The 22,475-nt window shown below is 29.5% G+C and overlaps 1 protein-coding gene across 2 annotated transcripts in view; it reads right to left on the minus strand.

Moving 5' to 3' along the window:
* Nucleotides 1-13,531, minus strand: part of LOC127065432 (tachykinins) — a 44,960-nt gene extending 31,429 nt beyond the window's left edge. For both annotated transcript variants that reach the window (XM_050997763.1, XM_050997762.1), the window contains exon 1: nucleotides 13,299-13,531. The gene's annotated coding sequence lies outside the window, so the exon portion shown is untranslated. The remainder of the gene's footprint in view (nucleotides 1-13,298) is intronic.
* Nucleotides 13,532-22,475: the final 8,944 nt, after the last annotated feature.

The raw sequence follows: 22,475 nt of genomic DNA on the forward strand, positions 1-22,475 counted from the left end.
GGTAATCATCGTGATGATAGAATTAAAAATGGATAGTAGGATGCTGAAAGAGGCTGTTAAAAATGAGAAAAAAGCTTTTATATATATTAAATCGAATGCAGAAAACGGATGAGTTGATTTTTACATAAAACTGTGTGTGCGCATACACGCATTGAAAAAAAACGAGGACGTTCGTACTGACTTGCGTGAGGAAGATCGTATCAAATAAATAATGAACTATATGTTCTCTCTCTCTCTCTCTCTCTCTCTCTCTCTCTCTCTCTCTCTCTCTCTCTCTCTCTTTATTGCTATTCCCTTAAATATATGTTTTTACGACAGAATAAAAAGACACGAAACGATAAATAATCTATCATTTAAATATAGAGTAATTGACAATGTCAGTCGATACGTCGATTGGTGTAACAAAATAGCATAATTGCAAGATTGAGTTATACGATCGATTACATTTCACATACACTCTTGCCAATGTGCTAGATGTTAATAAAATTTTATTTTAACATTTAATGTTTAAAATTTGTTTTTAATATTAACCTCTACAACGCATAAGACCTGTGCGATCACATTCTGATATATTTATATTTTCTAGTTCTTATTTTATCTTTTTTTCGCGAACTTCATTTTTAGTTTATATTCAGAGATTAATATCTTTTAAAAATATAAATTATTATTTGTTAGTATAGTTATATTATACAGATTATAATATATATATATATATTATAATATATATATATATTTTATAATATATATATATAATATTTTATAATATATATATATATATTATATAGAGTTAAATATTGTTTTCATTTCATTTTACATATTATATTTCAATTTTATATTAAAACTTTTAACACACATCGTTTAGAAAAAAGAGAGGACAAAGATAAATAAAAAAAAATACAGGAAACAAATAACTTTCTCCTATTTCTTGCAACTTTTTATCCTTTATTATCCATTATATTTAATCTCGAACGTGACAATTTAATGACCTGATAATTTAATTAATAATTAATCATAAAGATATAGATATATGATTTCATATGAGGAACATTCATCTGAGTTGCATCTAAAAGCCGATTGATAAATCGTAAAATCGAATCATGCGAAAAAGAGAAGAGAAAACGTAAACATATGCCATTCCTATGTCTCTTCCTTAAGCACGGCAAATATATAAAGACTTCTCTCTGTTCAGCACACACACGTATGCATATACACACATACATACCCACCCAATAACCAGACAACTCCTAAGAGAAAATCATCCAAGTCTCTACGTAATACTCGTAAATTATATAGCCGTATTGCCATCCTCGATCGGCGATTTCAACTTCTCGTAATATCATAGAGTGAGACAGCCAAACGGACTATTTTTCTTTGTCTCTCTATCTTTTTCTCTCGTACGAACGATAGATTCCGTTTATAAAAGGCGAGAATATTACTCGTAGTCGCGAACGTTTCTGAATCGAAGAGAATACGATGCATCCAAGAGAAATCGATGCGTACAATTTACGAGAAACTCTTCTCTCTATTCCTTTCAACCTTCCCCTTCGACTTTTTTATTCTTTTTTCTTTTCGTTATTTTTTCTTTTTCTTTTTTTTTATTACCATCTTTCTTTTTCATTTTCTTCATTCTATTTTTTCTTTTTTTTTTTTTTTTAATCGTCCATAATAATATGTGTTTCAATATCCAGAATTTCGGGGATTAACGATTCTCGATATTGCCACGATATTACCGCTAAAATAAAAAGAAATTTCGTTCGAGATCGTAAAGTAATTTACAATCGTAATGACATCTTTATTTCAACCGAGAGAGAAAGGTTCTTATACGCGTCGCATCGTAATATAAACGCGTATACCATCTCCTGGCTTTCGTCGAATTCGATTAAATTCTTTCCAGTTTTTACGCGATGGTATAACCGAATGTTTAATGGAGTCGGTGAATTGTTAACAACAGTAATGTAGCTTTTCATGATTCTGACCAAACGATTAAAAAAAAGAAAAAAGGAGAGAGAGAGAGAGAGAGAGAGAGAGAGAGAGAGAAGTAAGAAAAAAAAATTTGATATCCAATTGTCTCAATGGTGTTACTCTTCGATCTCTTTTGATTTATATTGAAATCCGGGCATTATACAGTATAAATATAATATTCTCTTTGCATTTGAAATATTGTTGGAAAAACGATATAAAATTATTTTGAGATAATCAAATAAGTCATTTTCCGTGAAACATTTCGCTGCATCTAAATACTCGTTTCGATCTCTTTCGTGGTTTATCTTTATCTTCTATATTTTACTTCTTTTATTATCGTCATTATTATTCGCGAGAATATAATCGGACTTTTGGATTTTATTCGATTTCTATAACGCATTTCCCGGCATTGTGTTCTCGTCGAATTGTGACGCATAAGGATGACACATCCCTGGCGAAATTCGTTCTCGCATAAATTTACATTTCTCTCTTTCTCTCTCTCTCTCTCTCTTTCTCTCTTTCCCTATTTTATCCTCGACAACCGAAACCTTTCGATAACGCGCCTACGCTCCGATTACATACGTAATTGCGCATTTTACCAATCGATTTGAGTCTATCTTCTTTATTTTCTTTTTTCTTTTCTTTTTTATTTGCCTTCTTTTTCCTCTCTTTCTTTTACTCCAGTAAGTCATTAAAGTCAAGAGAGAAAGGGGGGAAAATATCGTTTATACTCAAGTTGATCGTTTTTTAATAAAAAACAAGATTATTTTACGAAATCAATAGAAGTTCTCTCCGCGTAACAGGTAATGAATGAAGAAATTAATCGGGAGTTAATTGATGGATTTTCGAAATCTCCTTCACTTCGTTAACTTTTTTGAAATTTTTCATGGTAGAAATAAAAAAACGTTCGTCAAAATGAAGGGACGTATTGAAATATTCGAGATTTGTTTAAATATTTGAAATACTTCCTTTACGAGACACGGTACCGTGCAACCTAAGCCGATCGATGTGGACAAAGAGAAAAAGAAAGAGAGATAGAGAAAGAGATTTAAATATTCTACAAAAGAGAAAAAAGAAAAAAGATAAAAAGCAAAAGAAAAAGTTGAAAGAATCCATCAGTGAATTTTCTTTCACCCTCTTTCTTTTTTATTCTTTAATAAGTGTATCTCTTAAATTCTTTCTTCAAAAACTGATGAATCGTGTAAAAAATGAGTTCTTTTAAAGGACCTTCGTCAAAGATAAAGATAAGAGAAGAAATGTGTATTGCACGAGAAACAATGCGCAATAAGTGAAAGCAAATATATAATTCATGAGAAAAGAGAGAGAGAGAGAGACGCAAATGAAAAGCAATCACGGGATTACAATTTGTGATCAATGGTATCAAAAAGTGATAATAAATTTATCTCACGTGATGCACCTTGATAGACAATCTTATCTTGCGTTTATCGTACAACACGTGAACTCATGAACGAGTTTAATACATCGGTGTATCACAGGGATCATCAACATGTGAACTCGTGAACGAGTTTAATACATTGGCAAAGTCCATTAAAACTGATTTAATCAACAGTTGCGGTAACGTATACGAAGCCTCCCGTTCTTACTGTTACGAGATTCCTATCCAATCCTACAGGATCAATAATTACTTTTGTGTTAGATACTCGTCAAACGTTTCAAGTATTATAAATTCTCCAAGTCGTTTTAATAAACTTATCAGCATACACATGATCCACGATTGTGCATTATTTCACAAATGAAGAGTTATTATCAAAAAGATAGAAAATGATAGTTATTTTATCTATAAATATTTAATGCAACTAATACCTATCATTAGATATATTTTGTATTATAAAGCATGTATTAAAAATGTCTATTCGTTATTTAAAATAAAGTACATATTCTTGTTAAGGATTAAAGAGGTATCTTGTAATTTGGGCTTTTCTAAATAGCAAACACCTTTCTTTCTTGTAAATAGTGAACTCCTTTTATTATTGTCATTTCAATGCGCATTTCTTTTATTACACGTAACCTTCTCGAAGCTATTCTATTAACGTATTTAGAAAGTTGATTACACCCATGCAATAAACGATTACCAACCAATTACCGTTTGGATTGGCTGCTGGTTAGTAGCAATGAGAAAACTTGGCTCCTGCTTACTACGATTACAGGTTAAGAGCCTAGAAATTGTATTTACCTACAGAGGTTGAGCTTGGGTCTGGCCTTAATCCACGATTTCCTACGTAAATTTCTAACGAACTTCCAATTAGTATCCTCCTCGTTTTATCGCAAAATGGTGACTCTAATTATCACAATAAAAAAAAGAAAAAGAAACAGAGATCGGTATGTATATGTTTATATAGATTGATAAAAACGAAGAAAAAAGAGAGAAAAAACAAGAAAAAAGCTTAAAACAGTTCGGAACAGCTCGATGTGCATTCGATGATCTTAAAATTTCATTCCCGAACATATAGGTATCTATATCTCTTTTTTTGCATGTATACTTACACGCATATATACATAAATAAATACAAAATAAAATACTATAAAATTTTTAACATGCTAGTCAAATGACAAAACCATCGTTTTCATTGTACGGTCATGGAAAAAAAAAAGAAAAAAATATCGTACGAAAGGTATATACATTCTGAAATAAATCAATAAAATTGCTAGTAAGGTGCAAATACGGAAATAGAATACAAATCGCAAATCGTTCGATAGTTTTTCTAATTAATATTTAATACATTTTCTAAAATTGTTTCACGAAAAGAAAACAAAATTAGACAAGAATCTTTGGAATATGCATACGTATTATATATAAACGTATTACCCCTTAACATCGTGTCTTTATTTATTTGTGAAAAAAGCGATCCTCGAATATGTTGACTACGTCTCTCGTTGGTTTCACAAAAGCTAGTGATATTTCATCTCCTACCGCGTTGAAATCTCCTACTGGCGACCATTTCAAGATACGACCTCCGCCATTTTTCACACTGGATTGAGACCTTCCAACTGGTCAGCAATTCTCTGATATAAAAAGCACGTTTTTTTCATATGACTTTTAATATTATCACGTCCGATTTGCCTTACCGATTTAACGTAGGATTTATTTTTCGTTTCATTCGAGTCGTTTGTCATTTTTAAAATGGTTTCTCTTATACATTCTCTTTTCTTCCTTTTTGTTCTTCTTTCTCTTTTTTTGTTTGCATGACGAATATAAAAATTATAATCGCATAATGAAGTTGAAAAAGTATTTTGATAATATATTTGAATAAATTATTTTACGATTTCTTTTATCGAAATATTCAATCAAAACTCGATCAATATATTGATCTAACATATTTCATAACTTTTTGATGAAAAAATGTGTGAGTATACATCGTCACACTTTTAATACTCAACTTGATCGAAAATATACTTTTAAACCTTTTAAATGTCACAAAAGAAATTTTAAACAGAATTTAAATAAAGTCTGCAAAATTGAGTGTCAATCACCGGTGACCACGATGACCACGATTCAAACATGTTAAATGATGAAATCATCATGGAAATGAGGAAATTACGAAGTTAATATTTTTCTTAATCGCTTGCTTGCATTGGCGCATATGTGCGCCTGTTCGTATATGTCTATAAAAATGTATAGGTATTCCTTAAACCAGTGACGTAACACCACGAAATGAGAGATACGTATGTTTCTATGCTAGAGACTTTAAAGTACACATGTATATATACATACATACATACATACATACATACATACATATGTATATATATATATATATATATATATATATATATATATATATATATATAAAGAAGAAAGAAACGCGCAAACTCCTTTGAATAAACCAAGCTACGATGCACTTCTTAAGTTAAAATTCCTTAAAGCTTCACTAAAGAAAACTTTATTCCATGCGCGAAGAGATTCGAGGATTATCTCAAATATAATCACGACTGAATAATTCGAGTTTTCTCGTTTACTCTTAATTCGAATCGAACCAACGAACGAACGAACGAACGAACGAACGAATGAAATTACTCGCATTTTAACAAATTTTGTCAAAGTTTCTAGAAAAATATTAATGAACAAATAGGATCTTTAAAAGAAAAAGATTCGTTTGAAAATATCGAACTCTATGTGAGTAATAGCGTCTGGTAGAGAAAGTACATTACTTTTTGAGTGTATCAATGCTTTTAGTGAAAAGTATATTAGACTCGAGCATTTCGAAATTGTATTAACCAATACATTTCAACGTGGCTTTTAGATCTCTTTGTTTCTTTCGTATTAATTTCAAAATAAAAAGATTCTATTTTTCTGCTTGCACGTTATATCATAGATCAAAACGAAATATTACATTTATGTTGATCGAATATCTTCCATTCAAATTACATGTTTCATTCATTTAATTGTCATAAATATATTTGATGAAATTATTGAAATGAATGAAAAGAACAAAATTTCTTTCTTTCTTTTTTCTTTTTTATACCATTTCTCTTAAATATCTTCTATTCATCCTATGTATCGCATAACGATACCCGATAATACAAAATGAGATATTTCCGTGGTTGGACGAAGCTTTATATTTCCGAATGATATGCCAGGATATTCAGGTTTCCTTTGTGAAATCTCTTTTTTTCGTGCGAATCCATCGTACGTCGTATTTCCCTCTTTGCTAGAATGATTTATGAAATTGACGTGTGAACCCTTCAAAGATCTTTCCTCTTTAGCCCTACATAAATCCCTTTCAGCGTTTAGTTCTCAAGTATGTTAATGCATCACACGCAAGCGCATAAATGCGTATAACTTATTACTAACGATTTTTAAACGTTTTTCGGATGATCAATTGAAGTGATAAATACAAATTTTCATTGAACATGGAATATTTAAGAATGATATAATAAATTCGTTATTACCGTTATCATCAATCGATAATGTCCTGTAAAAAAATCGCCTCGCTTTTTAGTTTCTCCCAATTAAAAAAAAGGGGGGGAAAATGAAGAAAATAGCTTACCATATTATTTCTCAATTCAAATAAAAAAAAAAGAAAAAGAAAAAATAGCGTATATTACATAGTATAATAAAGTAAATATTACACAATAGAGATAATAGAGTATTACATAATTACGAATTTATAATTGAGAATTAAAAATCGTTACATATACGTTATATCGCACGATGAACAACGTAAAACATTCAGAAATTACAATTCTACAATCGTATGTACTTAAGAATTAATAAAATAATTAATAATAAAATAAAAACGGGGACTTAGAGGAAAAGCAAAAGAAAAAATATCGAAATGCTTCGAATTATGAAGTAGTCCGTGCATATGTCGACTCGTACTACTTCGTTGTCGGTTTATCGATTCTAGTTTTACAGGACGGCATATATGAACGAACGAACGAACGAACGAACGAACGAACGAACGAACGAACGAACGAACGTACGAACGATGAACGAACGAACGAACGAACGTACGAACATACGAACGAAGCAACGAATCGACGTATGTAATATCGTTAAAAATATCGAATCTGACATTCGTCAGTTCTTCTTCCGAGCTTGCCACTTCTGTCACGCACATATAACAGTTCCAATAGGAACGAAGAAAGTAAGACGATGAGACGTTCAACAAGTGTACTACTATCGTGTCGCGTGTTCTGTCTCATTGTTTCTAACATCTTAGTCTACGATCGTGTACGTTTCAAAGTTACGATAAGTAATGTTCTTCCTTTGAAAGGAATCCTGTTACTTTTTTAATAAAACGAATTATTACGTTTATGTGTTATTGAAAATATGAAACAAAATTATTAAACGTGATAATTTATTTCCCTTTTGTCTGAGCATAATTATATAGAGATAAAACGAATTTCAACATTAAAGTTGAAATAGAATTATAATAGAAATACTTGAGTACTTACACTTACTTTCTAACTTTCTGAGTTTAGAATTGTTAAATAGAAATGTTGTTAAATAGAAACGGTGACATACTTAGAAAATCTTGAGTATGCGTCTTGCTTTTTGAAAGTGTGTATTAGAGCGAAAAAAATATCAAAGTGAATTAGTTCGTCCTGTTTTCTCGACTATCGGCTAAAGTTATAAATAATAAATATTAGAAAATAAAATAAAGTGAAATACGAAAAAAAAATTAAGACGAAACGCAAAATCATTCACAACGAATCGGAAAGGGAAGTTTGCGACTAACGTAATTTTTTATTTGAAATTGAACATTGAAATTAGAGATATCTCCATTTTTAATTCATTAAGCAACAAAGCTTCCTTTCGAAAGTTTCATGGCCAATTTTACGAGACTTATGGGAAAAGAGAAAAGACGAATAAAAAAACAAACAATGGTACGTATGGCAAGTGATACGAGTTGACGTTATCTCAGACTAATACGAGCTCGAGGCGATCATCGAGACTGCTTACAATTATTGTTTTTTTCTTTTCCATTAACGTTGATGTCATCGCTTGCCAACTAACTTGCTATGTCCTTTCCCTCGAGAGAAAAGAACTTTAGCCGTTGGCGTTAATAAAATTGTCGTTGAACGTTTATTTAGTTCGAAAATTCAATGAAAATTTTGCTTCAATAGAAGAGAGAGACAGAGATAAGGATATCCGAGTTAATTGGGAGAATATGTCGGCATTAACTATATTACAAGATAAGATAACATCAGACCAAGAAGATATCTTTTTCTTCAGCGTTCAGAAAAAGAAATATCTAACCGAAAGAAAAGCACGTCACCAGAGGTTCTTATATTTCTTGAAAAGTATATACGAATGTTCTTGAGACATGCACGAAGAATGGACGATGTAGTCAGTGTACCTTGACATCAAGAACGAATAGAATTTATTCAGTTTCGCTTGACTTTAGAGACCAGAATACTAGGCATTCTTTTCTTTTTTTTTCCTGTTGTAAACAGGACAACATTACGTTAATAGTTCGGTTAAAATATTAAACGAGGTTGTATATCTTCCTGACAGGATGAAATATAAAATATAAACATAAATTTAGGTATAATGTGATTGCTTTGAGTTATTTATCTAAAGCAAACAACAAATAACTTGATACCAATGAAATATTAAAATGATTAGATAATTAAAATTTTTCGTTTTCGTTTATTCGAAAATCTATATTCTATTAAAATATATGATTTTTTCGTAAATTAATATCGACAGAAACTACAAAAACGTTTTCACATCTTTGTACAATGAAAATTTGAAAAGGATTATTTTTCGATCGATCACTTCGTAGACATAATTCAAATATGATTCTTTAAAGCGAACGCTTCTGCTTTTTTCTTCTTTTTATTTATTTTTTTTTTGTTTCCATTTTCTCATGCATCCTATATCCAATCTCGTAGCAACTTTATTTAAAATACACCCAGTAGTATTAAATATTCTTCAAAGTAAGAATAAGAAAAACGAACATTTTTTCAAGCGAAAAACCTCACGTGCTATCGCAAATAAACGGTTTACAATTAGTTAGTAAAAGGAGTGCAGAATTAAAAGTAGTAGTGGTGATTGTGGTCTCTACATTAATGTTGAGAGAAAGAAAAGCAAGACTGTGTATGAGAGAAAGATAAATATCGTTTCGTCTGGTGCTTTGTAGGTTCGTGCGGCAAACACAACGATCGACTGGTGCATATATGTAAATGACGAAAAAAGTCAAGTCGAAGAAGAATTCTCCAAAGTATGTAAAAAGATAAATTATAAATACATATAAATAATTAATGAATACATACAACGTTTCTTTTGTTTTTGAAATAAGTTAACTAGTTATTTATTTTTTTTATTTTTCATCATATATAGTAAAATAAAACGGAGATTATAAACCATTTAAAATAATGACTTATGATTTTATTATTATTATATATATCTAAATAATAATTTATAAACAATTTAATATGAAATAATTGTTTTGAAAAATATCTAACAAAGTTAAGTGTTAGTTTTTCAAAGGCACACGCCGTTAATATTCTTTATTGATCATTTCAAAACTTGTAGACAAAAAATGAAATACAATTGTAACTAATGAAAAGAACGTCTAGTAAAAAGTCCATTTTTCTAAGAAACGACACGAACGATCTTTTGAATCGTCACGAACGATCAGCAGCAGCTAATATTAGCGAGCTAATGCTAATAATCAACTAATCCTGATATTAGCCGACTTTCTTATTCGTTAGACGTCTTTGTCGAAACGAACTTGCGTCAGAAATGAAAAAAAATGGAAGATGCATAATAAGAGAAAGAGAGAACAAACGTAAAAGGCAAAAGAACTCGTTGATCCGTGAAAATACGGAACATTCCGATATTCGTACTGCAGTAAAGATTTTACGCAACGATGATTTTTTGATCGCCTATCGTGAATAATCGGGAAATGAGAAGAGTGTAAAAAAAGAAAAAGAGAAGAATGTATGCTTCATTTTTTCGGTGTTTCATCTATAAAGAACTTTTGTCAATGATTTAAAAAAAGAACCATCAATAAATAACTATTACACCAGAGAGTACAGTGAACAAATTCAATCTAAATTTGTTAATTAAAATTTAAGAAATTAATTAGGTTCTAATAAATATTTCATATAATATCTAATAATTCACATAATAATTAAAAAGTTTTCATTCATTTCTTATAAATCATTTGTTTTAAATGATTTGTAATACATTTTCATAAAAGAAACAAGGGATTAAAAGAAAACGGAACGTTTACAGATAATGATTAAATAGAGACTATAGTCTTAATTTAAATGTATCGATCTATAAGACCTTCTTTTTATTCGAGTTATCTAGCTCATTTCTACAAATTACCTCTAATTGCTCTTTAATCATTCCTATTATCAGTATACCATTCTTCATGCAAATGAAGAAATCGAAAAATTTAAATTGCAAGACGAAAGAGAGAGAAAAAGAGAGAGAGAGAGAACAACAACTAAAAGATGAAAGATAGAAAAGACTTAATTAAATCATTTTTAATTGAAAAATACGATTTTGTTCTTTTTTCTTCTTTCGTAAGATATTTCAGCGATTTTCTTTTGTTCTTTTTAATTTTTCTTTTGTTTGTTTTTTTATTTTTATTTTCTTGTTTAATAAATCGACAAAATTATACTTCGAAAATATTTTCATCGTTGGCCTTTTAGATCCTGAAGGGAAAGTTGATTGAACCAACACGAGTTTACATGGCCACCGGTGGATGGAAGGTGGGACGATTAATTTCGAACACGGACTGGATAGGAAGTTATACTCCGTGGAAGCGTTGACATACATAAATTTATCGCAATATCATCCGTGCGTCTAACTGAAAACATTCTTACCGTGGGGGTGGTAACGAAACCATCGGCCAACCAGCTGTGTGAATATGACATACTCCTCCTTTCTCTTTCTCTCTCTCTCTCTTTTCGATCAAGTTAGTTACGCTGTTTCTCGAAACAATAAGAACAATGGTTAAAAGTTAGACAACAATGGACTATCTATCAAACGGCTTGAAATCTGGAAGTTAAATCACTTGGGGAAACCTAACGAAAACTTTCACATGAGATACATACATATATCTTCAGATCAATGTCATACGTAGAAAATTGGAAACGTTTTCTATCCATTATTTTAATCATGATTTAATAAAAGTGTAGAATTAATAATATCGATCGTAATTTTTACAGATTAATAAGTCGTTAACTCGATACTTCGATACCCAATTTCATTATTTCTGATTTGATTAGAAGAATAATTAAAAAGTAAGGCTACAGGGGTTAATAAATAAGTTATATTCAATCAAAGTCAAAAGTTTAAAAATTGGTTGGTGCGATTACTATTTGTAGAAATTAGATTTCTACAAATTTTTCTTCCATTATCTTTAATTTTATTAAAGAAATAATTAACTAGTGAGGCTACAAGAATTAATAAATAAATTATATTCGATCAAAATAAAAAATTGATAATGAAAAATTAATTGATGAAATTAATATTTAATATAAAAATTAGACTTTTTCAAATTTTTCTTTCATTATTTCTAATTTGATTAGAAGAATAATTAAAAAGTAAGGTTATACGAAGTTAAAAAATAAATTATACTCGATCAAGATGAAAAATTGAAAAATTAACTAGTGCAATTAATACCCGTAGAAATTAAATTTTGTTCTTAAATATGATTTTCCTTTACGATTTAACCAAAAATAAACAAACCATTATATCGGTATATCGATCAATAATTGCGATTTTAGTGAACCATCGGCTGTCTCTCTTTTCGTTGCACCTACTTTCTGATACCGTTGGAGTGCCTGTTGCTTCACCGCGATTCGATCGATTATCCGGTAGGAAGCCGAAGCTTTCCGTGATACCGTTAAAATCGCATTTTAACGGATGATAAAACTCGTTATTATATAACGAACGTGCTCAATGTTTTTTATAATTTGTTTAATGTAACAAACGCCGTTTATTTAAAATCATTCCAAAAGTGATATTTGAGGAAAAATGCGACAGTTTGCTTTCGCATTTAAAGTATTAAATAATCCAATGCTTTGTTCCGTTCTCATTTAAACGATTCCTTTCGTCAAATAAACTTTATTTCGATCGTTGTATCGAGGCCAGTGCCGCGATATCCCGTTTTCTCGCATGTCAAGTATTTTCTTATTTTATTCTTATTTACTTCAAAGAAATAACAAGTTTTCATTTCATTTACGTGTAATCTTTTTTCACGTCAAAATACTTTTTGCATTTTCGTTTTTATTGACGTTTTATATCAAACTCGATTCAAAAAAAAGCTCGTGTTACGAAAAAAAAAGAAAAACAAAAATATATATATGTACGTGTGTGTGTGTGTGTATGTAATATATATGTATACATTTTTAACATCTAACGATAATACCACAAAAGGATAATTTTTTGTAATAGACGATCTAGCAATAAACGTGCTACAATGCTACAAATTCGATAATTATTCTATTACGGTTGCTCATTATAGTTATATATTCCAGTATATATCTATAATGATAGAACACTTACGATCCAATCGAATAATCGAATACGAATAAAAGATCGTACTGATCATTAATGCCAAATTTGTTGTTGGCTAACCGATTCATATAATTAAACATCAATGTATATTATAATAACGTTCATCGGTTGACCCGATCTCTGCACACTCTACTGAATTTTTCTTTACACCTTTTTAACGCCCCTAATCGATATTTTTGTCATAACGTTTCTACGCTAACAATTGAATCTTTTCTTTTTTTTTTTTACTTTTTACTTTCTCTTCCCTTAATTTTTAATTTAACCATTCGAAAAAATGATACATTTTAATTCAATGATAAAAAAAATTTTAACTTGAAATTAAATTTACCTTTCGATGTTATAAAGTAGAAGAAGCAGAAGTCTCTCGCCAAAATTTATTTCCTTCCTTCCTTCCTTCCTTCTCTCAAATATTTTCCCCAGCAATCCTGTCCTCTTCTTCTCTGATTAAACTTGATAAAAATGACGATGACTATAACGATGTACCTTCGACCAGAGTACGAAGATGTCCCGTTCGTTGTCCTCGAAGTTGAGACGAACTCGAGCCGACGGACAGTGTTGAACTGACGCTCCGCGTGCTTCAACCTATACATAGGATGGTGGCGCGGTGACGTCACCAAGACGAACCAATCAGAACTTTGAATTGTGGGAAGATGAGGGTGGGAGGTGGAGTAGCCGTGTTACGTTCTTTCTCACCCCTTACTTCCTTTCTCCTCCGTGTAACTTCGACTTTCAGAGTACTCAGAGTACTTGAGCGCACCTGGATGACTGTCGTCATCTTCCTCCTCTTCTTACCTATCTTGTTCACTCTTCCACATGGTAAAACGAATAAATCGAACATTCACCATTTCTTATTACCGATCATTGACGTCATCTATGACATCTATCTCTCAGTTCACAATAAAAAATTTTAACGTTTCTTTATTAAATTTAATTTTGTCTTTCTCTTTTTTTTATTTTCTTTTTTTTTTAATTATATAAAAAAAGAAAGACCGTGAAAGCTATACTTACTTATTTGTGTACATGATTATATTAGTAAATCGATAGCATTTTTCTTCGAAATTTCAATCAATCAGGATTCCAATCAAAGAATATTAATTCTGGGAATTTGATCGAGTTCCAAGAAATATTTCATATTACATTTTTTGAAGATTATAATGCAATAAATAATCTTTTCTCTCTCTCTCTCTCTCTCTCTCTCTCTCTCTCTCTCTCTCTCTCTCTCTCTCTCTCTCTCTCTCTCTCTCTCTCTCTCTCTCTCTCTCTCTTTGATCAAAACAAGAGATATGTACCAACAGAAATTTGTAGCATGCTTTACGTATGATTGCCTCATGAAAAAAGAAAAGCATTTGAAGAGAAGGATAGAGGGTGGGAGATAAAAAACAGTGATAAGCACAGGTCGTGTTACATTCGTTACGGCAATTTGTCTAACCATTAGTCTTGATATCGTGTTGAAAAAAATTTGTCAAGTGGTCCTGAATTTACGCCTACCAAGTAATGTATATATTACGTGTATGTTTGTATAATCTGTTTGACGTTACAACATTCTCGCATTAACGAACACGTTTAAGCCGGTTGTCGGAGTTCGATACTCATAGATAAAAACTTGCTGGTCGAAACATGAGAATATGGTGATGGGAAAAAAGTGATGACCATAAAATCACGTTTACTTTTGTTGTTCGATTCTTTTCAATAGAAGACAAAGGGAACGTGGCTTGGTTTTGACTTGTTATCGAAAAAATCTATTGTCTCTCTCTCCCTCTTTCTTTTTCACACTTTCTCTCTCTCTCTCTCTCTCTCTCTCTCTGTCTACCTCTCACTCTTTCTCTCTCTTTCTCTCTTTCTCTCTCTCTCTCTCTCTCTCTGTCTACCTCACTCTCTTTCTCTCTCTTTCTCTCTTTCTCTCTTTTCTCTCTCTCTCTTCTCTTCTCTTTCTCTTTCTCTCTCTCTTTCTCTTTCTCTTTCTCTTTCTCTCTTTTTTTCTCTCTTTCTCTTTTTCTCTCTCTCTCTTTTTCTCTTTCTCTCTCTCTTTCTCTTTCTCTTTCTCTTTCTCTCTTTTTTTCTCTCTTTCTCTTTCTCTCTCTCTCTCTCTTTTTCTCTTTCTTTCTCTCCCTCCCTCTCTCTTTCTCTCTTTCTCTCTCTTTCTTTCTCTCTCCCTCTCTCTCTCTCTCTTTCTTTCTCTCTTCCTCTCTCTCTCTCTCTTTCTCTCTCTCTCACTCTCTCTCTCTCTTTTCTCTTCCCCTCTCTCACTTTTTTCTCCCCCTCTCTCTTTCTTTCTCTTTCTCTCTCTCTCTCTTTCTTTCTCTTTGTCTTTTCTACTTTCTCTCACATCAATTTTTACGAAACAAAAGAATATTTTTTTATATAAAAAAACTAATGAAAGCCATCCTTTTTCTCTAAGTCCATTTACTTTATATATATTTATTTTATTATATTATATGTATATTTTTTTATTTTATTTAAAATTATTATATAATATTATTTAGAATAATATTATTTAGGATATTTCGTTTAATCCTCTATAAGGCCATATAATAACTATCGAAGTTACTCGCTCATGCATTTGTAATTTTTTTTTATTATACTTCATTTTGCCATACATATTATTGCAATACAAATAATTAATTCATACCGAAAAATTAATGTTTGCCAAATGTTATAAGTTATAGATATTGTATACTTCAGATTATATAATTTTTAATTTAAACATGAACAAAAAAATTGGATTATAGGAGGTTAAATCATAATATATATATATATGTATGTATTAGTATATAGTACATATATTTGTATGTATAGTGTATTAGATACATATATTTTTTATATATAATTAAAAATATATATATATGTATATATAATAATCCAATTAAATTAAAATTATTCTGGTCAACAAAATGTAAATGCAATTAAATTTCTCATATCGATAATAGTAAGAGATTCAACAGTAATAGTCTTGGAAATGCCAGAACGTTTTCAAAATGGCGTTTCGAAGAAATTACTTTCTTCGTGAGCCGACGTAAAGAGTTTTTATCGACGATTCTTTGCGAAGAACCTCGATTCCTCACGGATTTCTCTTTAGAAAATGTATCATGAAGGACGAAGCGAGAGTAATGAAAGAGAGAGAAAGAGAAAGAGAGAGAAGAGTAGAAAAAAGATAGAAAATGGTCTTAGTTTCACAGTCGATCCGCCACAGTCGCGCACCGTTACCATCGTCCAAGAAAGAAAATGGTCTCAAGTGAATACTGCTAGTTCTCTTTCTCTCTCTCTCTCTCTCTTTCTTTCTCCGTTCCTCTCCCTTCTCTCCAATGTATTTTTCCGTCTCCCTCTGTTACCATAGAAATTCGAATCGTGAAAGTTAGACTCGCATACATTTTGATAAGGCAAGTAGTCTTGTTGGCATTCATTTGTCCTACGAGACGAATTTCATAATAAAAATATATTACGCATAAACGTTAAACTTTCAGTCCGTAATTAACCCTTAAATGTACATATTGTAAAATTACAGCATATTAATGAATTTAATATCGTTTAATTCATAATGTAACGTACACTTAGGTACGTTATTTTGTGAATTAATGTACATATGTGTAACAATTTAAAATTCTTTATTGAGTTTCCTACAAAAATTCATGATAATTAAAGTTTTCAATATTCTTGCGCGCATGGTTTAATGTTTAGTTAATAGTTAATACAACAATTCCTTCTTATAAAATTTTAAAAAGAAACCTTAGATTAAAGTGTTAACTATGTTAAAGTTTGATAAATTTTTAGTGCAATTTTTAACAAACATTTAGCAACCATAATACATATATATTTTTTTTCTTAAAAATATAACTATCTAAATATTTCAGATTTTCTTTAAATAATAATATGAAAGTACATTCATATATACATCATATTATTTATTGTAATAGCTACATAAGATTGAACAAATGGAATATATTTAATAATAGAAAATAATACGATACTTTTAAAAAGTTTGATACATAATATATTTTAATATTATTATTCCATAATCCGAAGTGCATATAATGTTATTATTAATTATTTATCTATAACAAACATATTAGATATAATAAATAAACAATTAATCGTAAATCCACAAATTGAAATCTTTACGGGCAACGTCGACATTAATTAATATCCATAATTTCTTTATTCTTTTTATAAAAATTATAAGACGAATAAAGCCGCATTATTTTCTTGGATAAAACAGAAATACTTTCAGAAAAATTAAGTCATATACTCCTTTCAGAGAATTAAACCTATTGATTGATTAGGCTTGAAAGACGTGGAAGAAGCCGCGGGCTGTACTTCGCTGCCACCGTTCCTCGTTATTTATCTCTACGATCAAGACGATCGACGAACATCGAGTTATTCTCCAATATCCTGTTGCATTTTACAGGAAGCGAAGCGAAACTGAAATGGCTTCTTACGAGGAACAAACCAATAATATATCTATACATATATATATATATATATATATATATATATATATATATATATATATATATACTTACATATGTAAGTAAGTATGTAGATGCATTTGTTTCCCACATTGAATCGAGAAAAATTTTTTTAACTCCTTTCTTTCTATTTGATTTACTTTTTTTGATTATTTATTTGGAAATTTAACTTTACATTCTTTATTTTTTTTCTACATTTGTTCACTATGAACTCTTCCATTTTATTTTGTTAGTAGAAAAAATATATATCGAAAGAAAATATATATATATAGTTGAGATATAGTAATCATGCAATCACCGATCAAGAAGTGACCAGAAGTTACAGATAGCTGTTCATTAGAATTATGGTATAATATAACCAATGGAAATAAAGTATAGAAATTCAACCTATGTAACTAATCACACAATTTTTGTATATGTGTATGGGTGCATCCTTATGTGTGTTGTATATTAATATATGTGTGTATGTGTATACATCCTTGAGAAACAAACTATACTTACTTTTTTTTACTATATATATATTTTATAATGCATAATAATATAATGATTATAAGTGTAATTAAAGTCAAATATATCATTATATCAATATATCATTATTTATCATTTTTAAGATACGTAATTATATATAAATTTTTTTATATATATAATTTTTTTAAATTATATCGAAAATTGATGTCGTGGCGGAGTTGACGTAAAAATTCAAAGTGTTATAATTTTTGTTTAATATTGATGTATATACGTATGTACATAATCCTTCATTTAAGAAAAATTATTATATAGATTTAGATCATCTAATTCGTATTTATATTCATTTTTAATTTTTATAGTTATAATTGATAAACGAAGTCACAATATCAGTACGTAGTCATATTACAATGAATAAGAATGAATAATTTAGCATTCAGATCGGAAATATATTTCTTTATTTTTAAAATAACAAAATTGTTCAAGTAATGAATTTACGTGGTTATAAAAAAAGGAAGAAAAAATAAAGTAATATACGTACAATAATTATTTGGTTCTCTATCTATATTGTGCAATGTCTTTTTTATATTAATAAATAATATTCAAATAATGTATTATAAAAGTGAATCTCCCTGCGTAATGTCATATTTTTTTTATAAAAAAAAAAATATATACACGAACTCATGTCATTCCTGATACGCTGAGTCCCGCAACGTTAAGAAATAAAAGTAGCTAATCGCATTGTAATGAACATGCAGTGACCGAAACGGAAATTTCACAGGTGCGAAAATTCATTCATCGTGTTACCTGCTAATAACTCTCCCGTATATTTAATTAATTCGTTTACATTTTCCAATCTGTCCACTCTTTTTGTTCTAAACAATATTAAAAGTGTTATTATGTACTGTTTAGATGACGTCAATTGTTAATTATAATTATAACAGTTAAAAATAAATATAAATATGAATTAAATAATTTGAACATATTCAATGAAATATATAGAAATAGTATAATAATTGTGGAAATTACATATAAAACATGTTTACTTGAAATTATATAAATCGAAATAGAGAATATATTGTATCTATCATAAAATTTTGTATAATTTTTATAGTAATCATTACATGTATACGTGTGTATGTGTTATATATTAATGATTCTATAGAAATATATATATATATATATATATATATATATATATATATATGTATGTATATATACATATATATATTATATATATATATAAATGTATATATAATATATATATGAACATACATATGAATTTATATACCTATATATACGACATATACGCGCGCGCGTATATGTGAAAAATTTAGTCAAAAGTGGAAAAATTAGTCAAAAATTTAGAGTACAATTTTTGCGTATAAGGCTTCGTCTTCGAGTAAAAAAATCTTTTAAAATTTGTTCAACATATTTGCAGTAAGTACAAAATTCAAGTAGTATTTCAAGGGTAAGTATAGATTTCAACTCGACTACTACTCATATGCTTCTACTCGTGTTTGTGTTTACAAATACAAGCAATGTTATTATCTGCTTCCTCTTGTTGCTACTATCAAGCTATAACAACAGTCTTTCCGTAACAATGTCAAGATATATTACGCGAGAATACATGGGCAAGATCCACTATTTAGGATCATGTAATCAAATACTTTCACGACAAATTGTTTGTATCAAGAACGCTATCCAAAATCGCTGTCACCCTGATTGACGTATAATTGTAAAAAAAAAACGAAATCTTCTTGAAATTGATTCTCTTCGGTCTATTTTAAATGGTAAATAAATACAAATAGATTATAAGATTTTAGATCAATAAATTGTTAAAATTGCATTCCTCAGAGACTCATACGCAAAAATTGTACTCTACATCTTCGAATTATTTTTTCACGAGATAACATAGCTTAGTTGTTGCATACAATTGTATGTATGTGTACACGCACACACACACAAAAGATGTTTCTAAAAACATGATTGATAGTGTAATACATATCGATCGTAAAAATGAAAATGAAAATTACGTTATAACATTTTAGAATCTCATGTGGGCGATTTCGTTGTAAATAATCCTTTTGTTAGAAAGCTTTTGTCACGCTTTAGTGATTTTACGTTCTCGGTATACGTAAATTGAATTTCGAGACGATCCTCGAAACTGTGAATGAGAAACGACGATTGTCGAACTCTCAAATAACGTGATCGATACATTCAACGCAAAATTCTGTTTTACTGAAAAGAATCTGATAGACAAATACGAAATAAAAATAAATCTAAAATCAATAAAAAGAAAAAGACCAAAAGAAAACAAGGTTTGTATCGTATCGTTTCGAAAACAATCGATGGATTAGAAAATAAATTCTTGTTTTTTGTTTATTTGTTTATTTATTTGTTTCATCATAATAGATTGAAATCGATGTTTTACGTGTAACTTCGTTGCTTTTATCTCAACGATCGGTCGAGAACGACTGTAAAAACAAATCTTACTTTCACGATAAAACCAAACGCGTCGTTACCACGTGCTGCAATCTCTCACGACATTGTAGCAACAATAAAAAAATGTTCTTTTAAACTTTACACGAGTATTACGATGCCATTTGGAAAAAGAAAAGTTTGCAAGAAAAGTACTCGGAGTATCTTGGACACAATCTCCTTAACGAATTAAAAAAATATTTTTTTTTTCTATTTCGCATTGCAGTATATGAAATACGTTTAAAATATTTCTTTAATTTATAACTTGCGTGTATACGTGTATGTATATGGGATATGTGTATACGGAATGAGACAAAAACTTTATCCATCTAAAACATTTTCTTTATTTGTAATAATATGAAAAAATGTTACGTACAAAACTTAGATGATATAAAGAGGAACATAATGTGATGTAAATACTTTTTATGTGGATGAAAACCTAGGAGAGATTTCAAGGTCATTACTTTGGTTTTAATTGAGTGCTATACTTTTTTTTATCTCTGTGATAACCAGTATTCTGACAATTTCAACATATTAGCATTAAAGATAATTCGAGATTAAATGTGATAAAATAAATTTTCTTATATTACAGAAGGCTTTTAAAGTGTTGACCGTTTGTGTCGATGTAAAATTGTAATCTTTTTATTGCTAAATCATATCCTATCATTTCTGACCTTATTTCAGCACATGCCGCAGTAATTCGTTATCTCATATTTTCCTATTTAATCGGTATTTATCGATGAACAATATTTTTGAATGCTCCCCAAAAAAAGAAATCTAATGAGATTAAATTTAGAGAAGGAGTCCATCACGAAATGTTCCATCCATCGATTTGGATAAATTTCGTTAAGTGAGGTTCATCTTAATTATTTATTGACGTTTTTTATCTCAGCAATCAATTGATACTGACTACCGATATTCCACGAAATGTCTCCATGATATTACGCTGTTTTAAAATTTATTATTACATTATTAAAGCCTTGTTCTTACGATAAAAAACTATCCATTTAGAGAAAAGTAAACATCATTTATCATAGATAATAATACCATGTGATGAAAAATCCATATGATGAAATTACAATTCCATAAATCCAAAGTAATAATAATTATTTTATGATTTTCAGTAATCTTGAATGTAACTTTTAATGATAACATGTTGAAATCCTTACAACAATGGTTATCATATAGAAATAAAGAGAATATATTTAAAAAAAAAGAAAAGAGATGATCTTGATATCTCTTCTACATCTCTAACATTTTATATATAACATTTTTTTCATATTTTTACAAACAACTTGAAGTATCTAGGACGGGCCAAATTTATTCTCCACCCTGTATATCTGACTTTTACTTAAAATATTGTTTTTCAAATTTATTTTATAAGTCGTAACGTGGGATAGAAAAAAAATTAAATTATCAATTAAAAATAAAGTAAAACGTAATATTTTCTATCTCAATATTATTATATTTATTAGATAAATAATTATATTATTAAAAATATATTAAAAAATATATTTTTATTTAAGCCAATTCGAAGAAAAAAGAAAATCAAACACTTACATATTTAAGATAAAATTGAATGTAAAGATTCATATTGCATTCTCAAAAAACAAATTATTCGTTTTCACGTGAAACGTATCTAAGTTAATGAATATTATACAAAGGTATCATACGTAAAACGTTTAGTTTGTTTGATACAAAGGATTTTATCTAACTCACAGAAATGAGATATGTTAGAGAAAGGTGAATGAAAAGAGAGAAAGAGAGAGAGGGGGATTGAGATCTCGAGAATTCTTAATTATTTTCAAGTAGTATAAATCACGAACGATACGGCGAATACATATAAAAAGTAGACGCAAATTACTGTTGCGAGAAAGAAACAACGTCACGAAAGACAAAAGAAAAAGAAGAAGAAGAAATGGAAGAAGAGGAAAGAGAGAAAGAAGAAGAAGAAGAAGAGGTAGAACGTGGGCGAACACTGATGGGGAAATAAAAAAAAAAGAGGAGAGCAAAAAGGGGTTTGAATGGTTTTTTTCTTTCTAGCTACTCCTTTTTACTACCATCTCATGATGAACCTTAAGGCCATTATACACGCG

Source organism: Vespula vulgaris, chromosome 7 (assembly GCF_905475345.1).
Source record: "Vespula vulgaris chromosome 7, iyVesVulg1.1, whole genome shotgun sequence".
In the NCBI taxonomy this organism is placed as follows: Eukaryota; Metazoa; Arthropoda; class Insecta; order Hymenoptera; family Vespidae; genus Vespula; species Vespula vulgaris.